This window comes from Lepisosteus platostomus, chromosome 16, assembly GCF_059453375.1.
Source record: "Lepisosteus platostomus isolate fLepPlt1 chromosome 16, fLepPlt1.hap1, whole genome shotgun sequence".
In the NCBI taxonomy this organism is placed as follows: Eukaryota; Metazoa; Chordata; class Actinopteri; order Semionotiformes; family Lepisosteidae; genus Lepisosteus; species Lepisosteus platostomus.
In genome coordinates, this window is record NC_142626.1 from 20,542,376 (window position 1) to 20,553,757 (window position 11,382).

At 35.5% G+C, this 11,382-nt stretch overlaps 1 long non-coding RNA gene across 2 annotated transcripts in view; it reads left to right on the top strand.

Moving 5' to 3' along the window:
* LOC148647014 (uncharacterized) overlaps positions 1 to 3,214 on the top strand; it is a 59,255-nt gene extending 56,041 nt beyond the window's left edge. The window contains exons 5-6 of one of the 2 annotated variants that reach the window (XR_015927738.1): positions 2,555 to 2,701; positions 2,884 to 3,212. This is a non-coding gene — a long non-coding RNA (uncharacterized LOC148647014). Of the gene's footprint in view, positions 1 to 2,554; positions 2,702 to 2,883 lie in introns of both variants that reach the window. The other variant, XR_015927739.1, reaches the window with a different exon arrangement.
* Positions 3,215 to 11,382: the final 8,168 nt, after the last annotated feature.

Genomic DNA, 11,382 nt, shown 5'->3' on the forward strand with positions numbered 1-11,382 from the left:
ATCTTGAAATGGAAGGAGTATCAGACCACTGCAAATCTACCAAGACCTGGCCGTCCCTCTAAACTTTCAGCTCAGACAAGGAGAAGACTGATCAGAGATGCAGCCAAGAGGCCCATGATCACTCTGGATGAACTGCAGAGAACTACAGCTGAGGTGGGAGAGTCTGTCCATAGGACAACAATCAGTCTTACACTGCACAAATCTGGCCTTTATGGAAGAGTGGCAAGAAGAAAGCCATTTCTCAAAGATATCCATAAAAAGTCTCGTCTAAAGTTTGCCACAAGCCACCTGGGAGACACCCCAAACATGTGGAAGAAGGTGCTCTGGTCAGATGAAACCAAAATCGAACTTTTTGCCCACAATGCAAAACGATATGTTTGGCGTAAAAGCAACACAGCTCATCACCCTCAACACACCATCCCCACTGTCAAACATGGTGGTGGCAGCATCATGGTTTGGGCCTGCTTTTCTTCAGCAGGGACAGGGAAGATGGTTAAAATTGAGGGGAAGATGGATGCAGCCAAATACAGGACCATTCTGGATGAAAACCTGTTGGAGTCTGCAAAAGACCTGAAACTGGGACGGAGATTTATCTTCCAACAAGACAATGATCCCAAACATACAGCAAAATCTACAAAGGAATGGTTCACAAATAAACGTATCCAGGTGTTTGAATGGCCAAGACAAAGTCCAGACCTGAATCCAATCGAGAATCTGTGGAAAGAGCTGAAAACTGCTGTTCACAAACGCTCTCCATCCAACCTCACTGAGCTCGAGCTGTTTTGCAAGGAAGAATGGGCAAGAATTTCAGTCTCTCGATGTGCAAAACTGATAGAGACATACCCCAAGCGACTTGCAGCTGTAATCGCAGCAAAAGGTAGCTCTACAAAGTATTAACGCAAGGGGGCCGAATAATTTTGCACGCCCCACTTTTCATTTTTTTATTAGTTAAAAAAGTTTCAAAAATCCAATAGATTTCGTTCCACTTCACAATTGTGTCCCACTTGTTGGTGATTCTTCACATAAAATAAAAAATTTATATCTTTATGTTTGAAGCCTGAAATGTGGCAAAAGGTTGAAAAGTTCAAGGGGGCCGAATACTTTCGCAAGGCACTGTATATACAGTAGTAATACAAAAGCCCACCTATAGCCACAACCTTGGGATTGTACCCGTTATAGCCAGTCTGCTATTTGTCGGACTTAAAGTAAATGTGTAAAAGTAAACAAAGTAAAAGTGAATGTCATGTGACAAAATTCATTTCAGTGTGAGTTTTAGTCAGACGTCATTTAGTCTCATCTTAATTCAGTCAAACAAAAATGCAAAGCAATTAAGTCTTCCTCATCATTCTGGATTATTATTGTGAGCACATAGTCTTCATTAACTAAAATGAGAAACAGGCTGTTGATGAACATGATAAATTTTGGTGATTAAGTTAATAGTGCAATCATTAAAATTATATTAGCGGTTCTGAGCAGTGCATACTTTACTTCAACAATATGATGGTAAATTGCATCATTTCAGCTATTTAGAACAGTTTATAGTCACACTATAGTCACAAAATTAATTGTTTTCTGAGAATTTACATGAAACAAAGCACATTAAAAACTAAGGTCCTATCCAGGCTCCAATCATGTAATACACCCTGTACAGCCACATTACATTTTGAAACAATAGCCAGGGTGTACATTTTATATGTTTACAGAACATATAAAATGCTATATCTTCAAGAAATATTATGAATAGACTGAGAAATAACAGATTAAATGAAGTTACAGTTCTTCTAACATCTAAAGCAATACAGGTGCCACCTATCGATCTGTTTGAGCAGTAAAGAGCTGATAGCAACATGCTGGAACAGACTGTAGTATGCACATTCTAGATGGCTGCACCTATGTATCGCACAGAATAATAAACATTATGAATTTAGCCTGTCAATACTGATTTGAGCCAGAAACAATAGTACAGTGTGCCAATAACAAGTCATAATGATAAAAAAACAAGTTATTTTCTTAGAATAACTGCGAATGGCAACATTAAAAAAATGGGAAGTGAGACAAAGGAGGAACAGAAAATGTGACAATCATGAACTGTTTCTCTTTGAAACTGGGCATGGAGCATCGCATTAAGAGAACATCATGACAAGGAAAAACTGGTAGTTTCACATTCAACAACAAAGATGCAATATGAGGGAAGATGACCCTAGTTTTTAAAATACATAATACATAAGAACTTATTACTACAATAATGTTTTATTTTATTTATTGATACTTTTTCATGGACAATCAGCAAACAGTGTATAACACCTAACCATCATTTATTAACGACACCCTTTCATTCTTAAACTGCTGGTAAGTGTCGATGCCTGTTATTTTATACTTATTGTTCATTTGCATGTTACCACTTTGGCAGATTTTTATATTATTGCAGTGTGGTGTTTCCATAACAAACATTTTTTTACAGTTTGTGCGTTGCTATATTACAATAACAATTTTAATATGCTTTTGAAGTTCATCACTTTTTTTTGTTTTTGAAAAAAAATATATGTCCTTCCAGATTGCTGTGGTTGAGGGTCTTTACAACCTCTTCAGAGAGCTTTTGCCCAGTGATAAGAAAAGAATGGGGAGTGAAAGAATCATCGAAGACCACAAGGTTTTTGAACAAGCTGCTTTTTGCTGGGCATATATAATAAATGCAGCCCAGGTAAATATTTAAACTAACAGTAGTAAAGTACTGAAGAATTTTGAAATTGTTTTGGATATGGCTCTAAAATACATCACTTCCATGAACCATTTTACATTAATTAAGCCATTTTAATGTGTTTCAAGAAAAACATTTACTATATAACATACAGTTTTCTTTTGAAATGAATGTTTCTGTTTTAGACTGAAAGTATTGCTCATGAGCAATATGCGCCTATATCATTGACCCGTGAAGGATCTGGGGAGCACCTTTGTGAACCTGTGCGCATTCCTGGAATCCAAACAGTTTTTGACAGAAAGTATATGATGCAGAAATATCAGGTATGAGAAGATTTTTCCTCAAAGATATTTATTTGAAATAATTTGCTCAAGATTACAATAGCAGGTACAGGGACTTTAATAATTTCTACCAGATACATATTAATGCAAACTTTTGTATTTTTCTGAATCCAATATGGTAATTATATAATTTAGCATTGTAACTAAACATGCCACTTATACATGAGTTTCTATGGAACTTAAATGTACTCAGTCTGTTTTCCTGAGCCAGCTCAAAAACTATTGCTTTTCAGCATGCTATGAACATGCTCAGTTTGGTATAAATCTGAAGACAGTATCATTATCTTCAGATGAGATCAGTGAGATCATTTAGTTGTATGTTCAAGGAGCAAAACTGAAAAGATATTTGGGATAACAGTAATTATAACTACAGAAGCAGCCATTCAAAAGGCACGGCACAACCAGGTACCACGCAAAATGATCTACAGTTCACCGCATTGTACCACAGTACGTGATTGGCTGGCCAGAATGACCAGATTTTAATCTGCTTAATATTGAAAATTAATATGGAATTTTACTACTAAAGAGAAATTTTAGTAGTTGAGCATAAAAAGAAGAGGAGCATCATGCTTCTGAAGGTCATAAACAATATTAATTTAGGAACATAAACATATTATGTAAACTGAAAATGGCTGGTATTGGGAGTTTAAATAAAAAATACACACCAGTATTCTACTTTCTTCCTAAACATTTTAAGCATCAAAGTCTTTCATTCGTTTACATACTGTGGTTATTTTGGAAAAGTGTTTCAAAAAAAGTTATAATGCGTTTGTTATCACAGTAAAGATACGCATACTTTGTAGAATTTGATTAATATGGAATATAATATGGAATCGCGTATCTAAAGAAATTAATAACAATATAATTATATTAATATACAGATGCAGCCATTCAAAGTGCGCGGTACAGACACGTACCGGAGGTAATTGGCTACGGCGTCGCACATCGTGACGCGCGATGACGCAAAATACCGCGGTACGTGATTTGTTGACCGACAGGGGCACTCGTGGTCCGTTGGTCGGTCGTAGAAAGATTTACAGTAAATGTCTTTACTGTGCCCGTTTTAGCATTGAATATTTATATGGAATTTTACCACTGAAGGGAAATCTTAGTACCTGAGCATAAAAAGAATAGGAGCATACTGTAAGGCATGTGAAGGCCATAAACAATATTAATTTTGGAACTTAAACATACAGTATATGGCTGGTCTCGGTACTTTAAAGAAAACATACACACCAGTATTCCATTTCTCCCTAAACATTTTAAGCATCGAAGTCTTTAACTAACGTGATACCAGAGTCAACAAGCATACTTTTAGAATTTGATTAAAAGGGAATATAATATGGAATCGCATATCTAAAGAAATTAATAACGATATAATTATATTCATGTACCGCAACACAAGAATAGTACATGCTGTACATTGTCTGTTGATAATGTTTCTATAGTGCTTTTTCAGTACTCTGCATGCGACCTTGCCGGTGGCACTGTGGCTTAGGTTCCTGACTCCCATGTCACACGGACTGTGGTCGAATCCCGCTGGAGCCATGACTCCTTTTTTAACAAACATTTCTTTGAAAAAATGAAACGTTTCCCTGGGTCAGAGATTAAATAAAACCTCACTCCCACCAAACAAATTTATATTTCTAAATATCACAACATGATCGAATTTAAGTCATTTTAATAACAATGAATAGTCACCTAGGTGTTACAATATAAACATTTATATTGAATTAAATCACATTTAAAATGCCTTTATTTAAAACCCATCAATAAAGCTGATACTGTTTAGACTTTTAATTATTTAAAACTGTATTACACCAGCAAAATGCACAATGCAACGTAAATCGCTATCTTTGTCTTCTGCAAAATAATGCTCACCTCTCTGTCCAGAAAATTAACAATAGTAATAATACTGAACTTTATTGTATATGGCGCCTTTAAAGCTGGCTCCTCAAAGCACGTTACAGGATAAAAACAATAACAACAATATTGTTAGGCTGGGCAAATGATTTTTTTAAAAGAAATACAAAATGAGATATAATGATGTGTTCCGGCTTAGACATTAAGGAAGAGCATAACACGTGGGCGGCCAGCGGGAGTGCTGGCTGTGACTACTTAAACCTTCACAGGTATTTTCAAAGTAGAAGGGGGTGAGATTTCCAGCGAAAGACACCTCCCCCCCTCCAAAACCAAGGAGGTACAGTACTTACTAGTTAAGAAAGCTAGGCTCCTCAATGAAATCGCTTTAACATGCTAATGCGTTGGTGTAACAGTCCAGGCATGGCAAGCTTCGAATGTCAACCCGACTACGGCGAAAGGAACCCTTCTTTCATTGGAAGACAATGAACATATTCTAGCCCTAAATGAATTAATAGCAAACATGGTTTACATAAAATACATTTTTCCAAGAAAGTTTAGCCTTTGTCACTAATGAAACCACTAAATAAAGACATAAATATAGAAATCTTAAGATTTTTAAAATACATGACTTTGCTAAAATTTATTTAAAAATAAAAATGATTACAAACGCCAGCGGAGAGAGAGAACAGGGGAGAGATGTTGGTTTTGTATAAGGGGCTGGGCTATGGAAATTTTTGGGAATGAAGAGTTACATGTTCTGGCAGTTTGTGAATTATCGTTGTTGAGTATGGAGTGTTGAGGCAAAATGCAATTTAGCGCTTTCTGGCAAGAGGACACCCCCAAATTAATAATGTAACATGCTATTGTTTGTGCATGAACATAGTTACTGTATACTGTTATTTCTTTAGATACGCGATTCCATGTTATTTTTTAATCCCTGGCGGGACTGGGAGTCCATAAGAATCGAGTAATAGGTTTCATTGCGCTTTGACAGATCGTCTTTAAATCAATTGTTGATTTAAAGGTTGACAGTAAATTTTTATATTATAACGCATACTGTACAGCCTCTTTTTCTCTATTAAAATCTAAAAGATATTAGATATTAAGAGAGAGCGTCTGCATTTATAACTTAGTTTTTAAAATTAGTCAAGCAATATGAAGCATCTCCTTTTACTTTTAAGTCCCTTAATTATCATTGAGCACAGCTTTCTCACCACTTAGATTAGAGAGAGAGCGTAGAGAGAGCGTAAAACCTGGGCGTAGCAGCTGTTCCTTTTTCTGATCACTCGCTCTCTGGATACACGTCTCACCTGTCCTGTTCTTTGTTTTCCTAATTTGCTGATTATGCCTGCTGTGATCCACTCCTGCCCTCACACCTAAAGAAGACTATTTTAAATTTCTTTGCGCGGTCCATTGTGCAATTAACCCTTGTATGTGCTGTCCTTAAGGTGATATCACATAAAGGTGATATGTAAAATAATGTTTTTTATTATTGTTACAGAGAAACAGATTTTCCCCGGTTCAGAAAAAAGATCTAAAGTTTGTCACTAGTATACTTTTAATACAGTCTTTGCTGTGCTCTTGAGGATCCTTGTGATATGTCGAGCTCTGGTTGAATGATAAGTGTCGCAGTTTAAATAATTTTCGTACTTAGAAATTATGAAACGCTCTGTTAAAAGCAAGGGAGTTTTTATGTCCGTTACAGTAAAAGAAAATGCCTGACAAAGTAGGGCTTGGACAGATTCCAAGTGCATTTTTGCAATTTACGTTGCATTGTGCATTGTGCTGCTGTAATACAGTTTAAAATAATTAGAAGTCTACAGTATCAGCTTTATTTATGGGTTGCAATTTTAAAAAAGTCAAAAACTGCACTCAAAATGCAATTTAGAGCTTTCTGGCAAGAGGAGAAACCCAAATTAATAATGTAACATGCCACTGTTTGTGCATGAACAAGGTTATACTGCTATTTCCTTAGATACGTGATGCCTGTCTGTCCTGGCTATGCTCTCTCGGTCGCCCTCCCCCCTCTCTCTCTCTCTCGCCCCCTCCCTCTCTCTCTCTCTCGCTCGCCCTCCACCCCCCCTGTCTCTCTCTCGCTCCCCCCCCCCCTCTCTCTCGCTCGCCCTCCCCCCCCCTCCCTCTCTCTCTCAATTCAATTCAATTCAAGGTGCTTTATTAGCATGACAGATGGGTACAATCAGTGTTGGGTTTTTACTTTGCTTTGAGATGCCACTTTTAAAGGTGATATATAAAATCAAGGCTTTAACTTGCTTTAACTCCGCAAGTCTGAGTTCTTGTGTCTGTCCTATCCGAACCCGAAAGTATTATAATATGTATCTTTATAGCAGGTGGTGTACAGCTTTTTAGTATAGATTACAATTTTCTAAAATGTATTTAAAAAAAAAAACGATTACAATCTAATCTTTCCACGTTTGATCCCAAGATCCCAAGAAAAATAAATCTAAACGGGGAGAAAGCTATGCTGAAAGTTTATTAAGATACTTAGAAGACAAAGATATCAATTTATGTTGCATTTGTCTGATTGTGAATCAAAAAGAACATATATTTAAACCCGCGTTTGCGATTTAAATCAAAACGCGATTTAAATCAATATAAATTTTTATATTGTAACGCCTAGGTGACTATTCAGTTATTAAAATGACTTAAATTCGATCATGTTGTGATATTTAGAAATATTAATTTGTTTGGTGCGAGTGAGGTTTTATTTAATCTCTGACCCAGGGAAACATTTTATTTTTTCAAAGAAATGTTTGTTAAAAAAAGTCATGGCTCCAGCAGGATTCAATCATAGACCATGTGACGTGGGAGTCAGGAACCTAACCCACAGCACCACCAGCAAGGGCACATGCAGAATGCTGAAAAAGCACTAAAGAAACATTATCAACAGACAATGTACAGCGTGTACTATTCTTGTGTTGCGGTACATGAATATAATTATATCGTTATTAATTTCTTTAGATGCGCGATTCCATATTATATTGTCTTTTAATCAAATTCTAAAAGTATGCTTGTTGACTCCGGTATCACGTTAGTTAAAGACTTCAATGCTTAAAATGTTTAAGGAGAAATGGAATACTGGTGTGTATGTTTTCTTTAAAGTACCGAGACCAGCCATATACTGTATGTTTAAGTTCCAAAATTAATATCGTTTATGGCCTTCACACGCCTTACAGTATGCTCCTATTCTTTTTATGCTCAGGTACTAAGATTTACCTTCAGTGGTAAAATTCCATATAAATATTCAATACTTAAACGGGCACAGTTAAGACATTAAATATACATATACATACTGTATACAGTACAGTTTGCATACAGTAATATGTTTATGTTCCTAAATCAATCTCTTTTATGAGCATGTGAAAGGCAGGGTGAATCAATTCTCAAAAATTACTGTACTTTGCATGATTGGAAACAAATGCGTGATTCAGAAATGCTGTGGTGTTACTTTTACAAAGACGGTCAATGAAAAATAGAATGTGAGGTGAAAATTCATCCACAAGGAGTGTACCTTTAAAGCAGAGAAGACAGTACCAAACGTTTTCGGATTTGTATGTTGCTCAAGCCATTTTTCTTTGACACTTTCTTTAGTCATAGAGGTGGGAAGACGCCTGCTCCCTCCTCCTTCCCTCTGCCTGCCTCACCATTTTTAATCATTCTGTATCCGAATTGCAGCAGGTTGCAGGTTCTATGTCATTTGTTCACAAAGTTATTGACATCTGAAACATTGTGTCTCATAAATAGTTATTTTAATAAGTGAAGCTTATGAAAACTGAAGAAAAAATACAAGAAGCTTGAAATTATTATTATTGAGTTAATACTGTTAATAATGACCAGACACATTATTATAGTTTCAGTGGTATTTTTAATACCACTTTGTTATTCTCGATTCTAATTACAATATTTACAATTTTGTTTTAAGGCTTGAGGCGTCTGTTAAATTGCCTCACTGAATAAAGCGTTTTGAATTAAACCAGTTGAACAGTTGACAGTATTCACGTTTACTAATTCACATTTTTATTTCATTATTAATATAACTTAACATTGAATTATATTGAGTTATAATATATATACAAAAAACATGTTAATATAGTGCACATAATACTTCATAATGCGTGAATGAGTCAAATTAAAAATAAAACGTGTTTACAAAGAAAGTGGGTTACAGTAATACTACCTGCTATATAAATACATATATTTAGATCTTAAATTAATATAGTTATTAATTTCTTTAGATATGCAATTCCATATTATATTCCCTATTGATCAAATTCTAAAAAGTATGCGTTACTTTTACTGCGATAATGAGCACAAGTATTCACAGAAAAGGTAAATCACTTAACTCACTTAACTTTGAACATGTTGTGATATTTAGAAATACCTACAACTTCAATATAGTGTCGATAATATTTACTATTTTAGCGTTTCAAAGAAATGTTTATTTGTTAAAAGAAAGCTCATGGTGACAGCTGGGATCAAATCCCCGCCCTCCTGCATGCAAGGCACAAACCTAAGCCATTACACCAACATGCTGCTTAACTTAAGCTGTAGCTGCAAAGGGCAGGCAAAATGTTTCACATAATCACGGGTGAATGAGTTAAACTGATGCAGACGTTTACAAGGAAAGTGGACCACGGTAATACTTTGAGCTTACAGCCTGTCCAAGGTCATTCATTATTAATACTATTAGTAAAATCTTCTGTAAAGACTTTGATGCATAAAATATTAAAATATTTATGATGAAGGTGGAAGGTTGTGTACTTTTGTCCAACTGAGCAATCTTGTTTTTTATAAAATATACTGATGTCTTTTTAATGTTAAATGATTAACATGCTGTAATACACAGTTTAAAATTATTAAAGGTCTAAAGAGTAAACAACTTAAATTCTTAATTGGAAAAAGATTGTCCCTCACCAGTGACTGGGATTCGAAACCGGGCATTTTCTGGCGACAGCTCAAATGCTGTACATGAGACATTAAGCTTTATTAACTCCACCTGGTGGTTTTACAAGGTCCTTCCGGATATTATTATCATAACATGCGGTATGATGCAATATGATGCTCCACACCCACCGCATTTTAAAGCAGCGTACCTGGCGCCTTTTGAATGGCTGGATCTGTATGGATGCATTTTACAACTATATCTTTTATAACTGTATTTATACATTTTTAGATTTGAATTCTTACCCAAGTAATAACTTCAATTATTAAAGTATTTAAAGAGAAAATGCAACACTATTTTTTGTATTTTGAGGTTAGAAGGAATCAACATTGATGACTGCATTTCAAACTACAATAAAAGTAAAATGTACACAGTAACATGCAAAACCTGTACACAGTTTACATTACAAACTAGATGAAATTTCTAGGTATGCACAGTGACATACAGTATTCCGCAATTCAGTGTGAAGAAACAAGACTTCTGGTGATGTGTTGCCTCCTTATTACATTATTAAACTGTAAAGAAGCAGGCTTTTAATCTGATAAAATATTGTTTTCAATTCTGAAATGGTTTTACAGACAAATATTGCTTACTAGTTAACTCTGCGTGCAGGTCACATTGAAACTTCTCTGTGGTGAATGCCTACTACAGAACCTGTACATTGTATTACATTAGTGGCTAAATGAGCAGTAAAAGCCACATTGAATTTACGTTGCAATTCATTGAAACTCAAAATTTGTGACAACATGGCGACTTACAGTACTTTAACAAAGTTAATGATTTTGTACTTAATTTGAAATTTGTAATTTGTACATGTACATGTAGATGACAATCACTTATCAATATCTGCTGAGCTACTGTATATACTGTTGAAGTGTGCTCTCTGAAGGCACCAGTTCTGTAGGGTTTGGGCATTTACTGGGACAATTATTAATTGTAGCAGTAAATCACAAAATGATTCTTTTAATGGCTTTAGAATCCAACCATGCGATATAACTCAAACAACACACACACAGGTACTAATACACGAGGATACATTTATTATTACATAGAATATGCATATAAACCTAACAGATCTTATCGAGAGGGTTATCAGAATACAAAAGGTATATATTCAGTCAGTTACGAAGAGTTACATATATCAAGAGGACATACGTGCAGTATATCATTCATTTAGACCGTTTCGTAAATGAACTTGGTTATAACTTCTACATTAGATACTAAAAAAAAAGTACATAACTCTTAGGAATTAAATTGATATCAACTGGTTGGGATAACAATTGAATTCTCGTGCAGTAATGCATTGAAGTTGAATACTCATCCAATCTCTGGGGATTCAGATCTCCTGCAGGCACAAAGAAACAGTTTCAGGCTGTTGCTGTCCAATCCGTGCTCTCTGGCTCGGTGCCAGGCTGTGCTGTGCGGCTTGCGACGGTGCGCTGCTAAATGCTCATTGACCGGCTAGTTAGTGTTAGCTTTAACTAGCAAAGTTTGCGCACAGGAGAAAAGATGACTGTGGG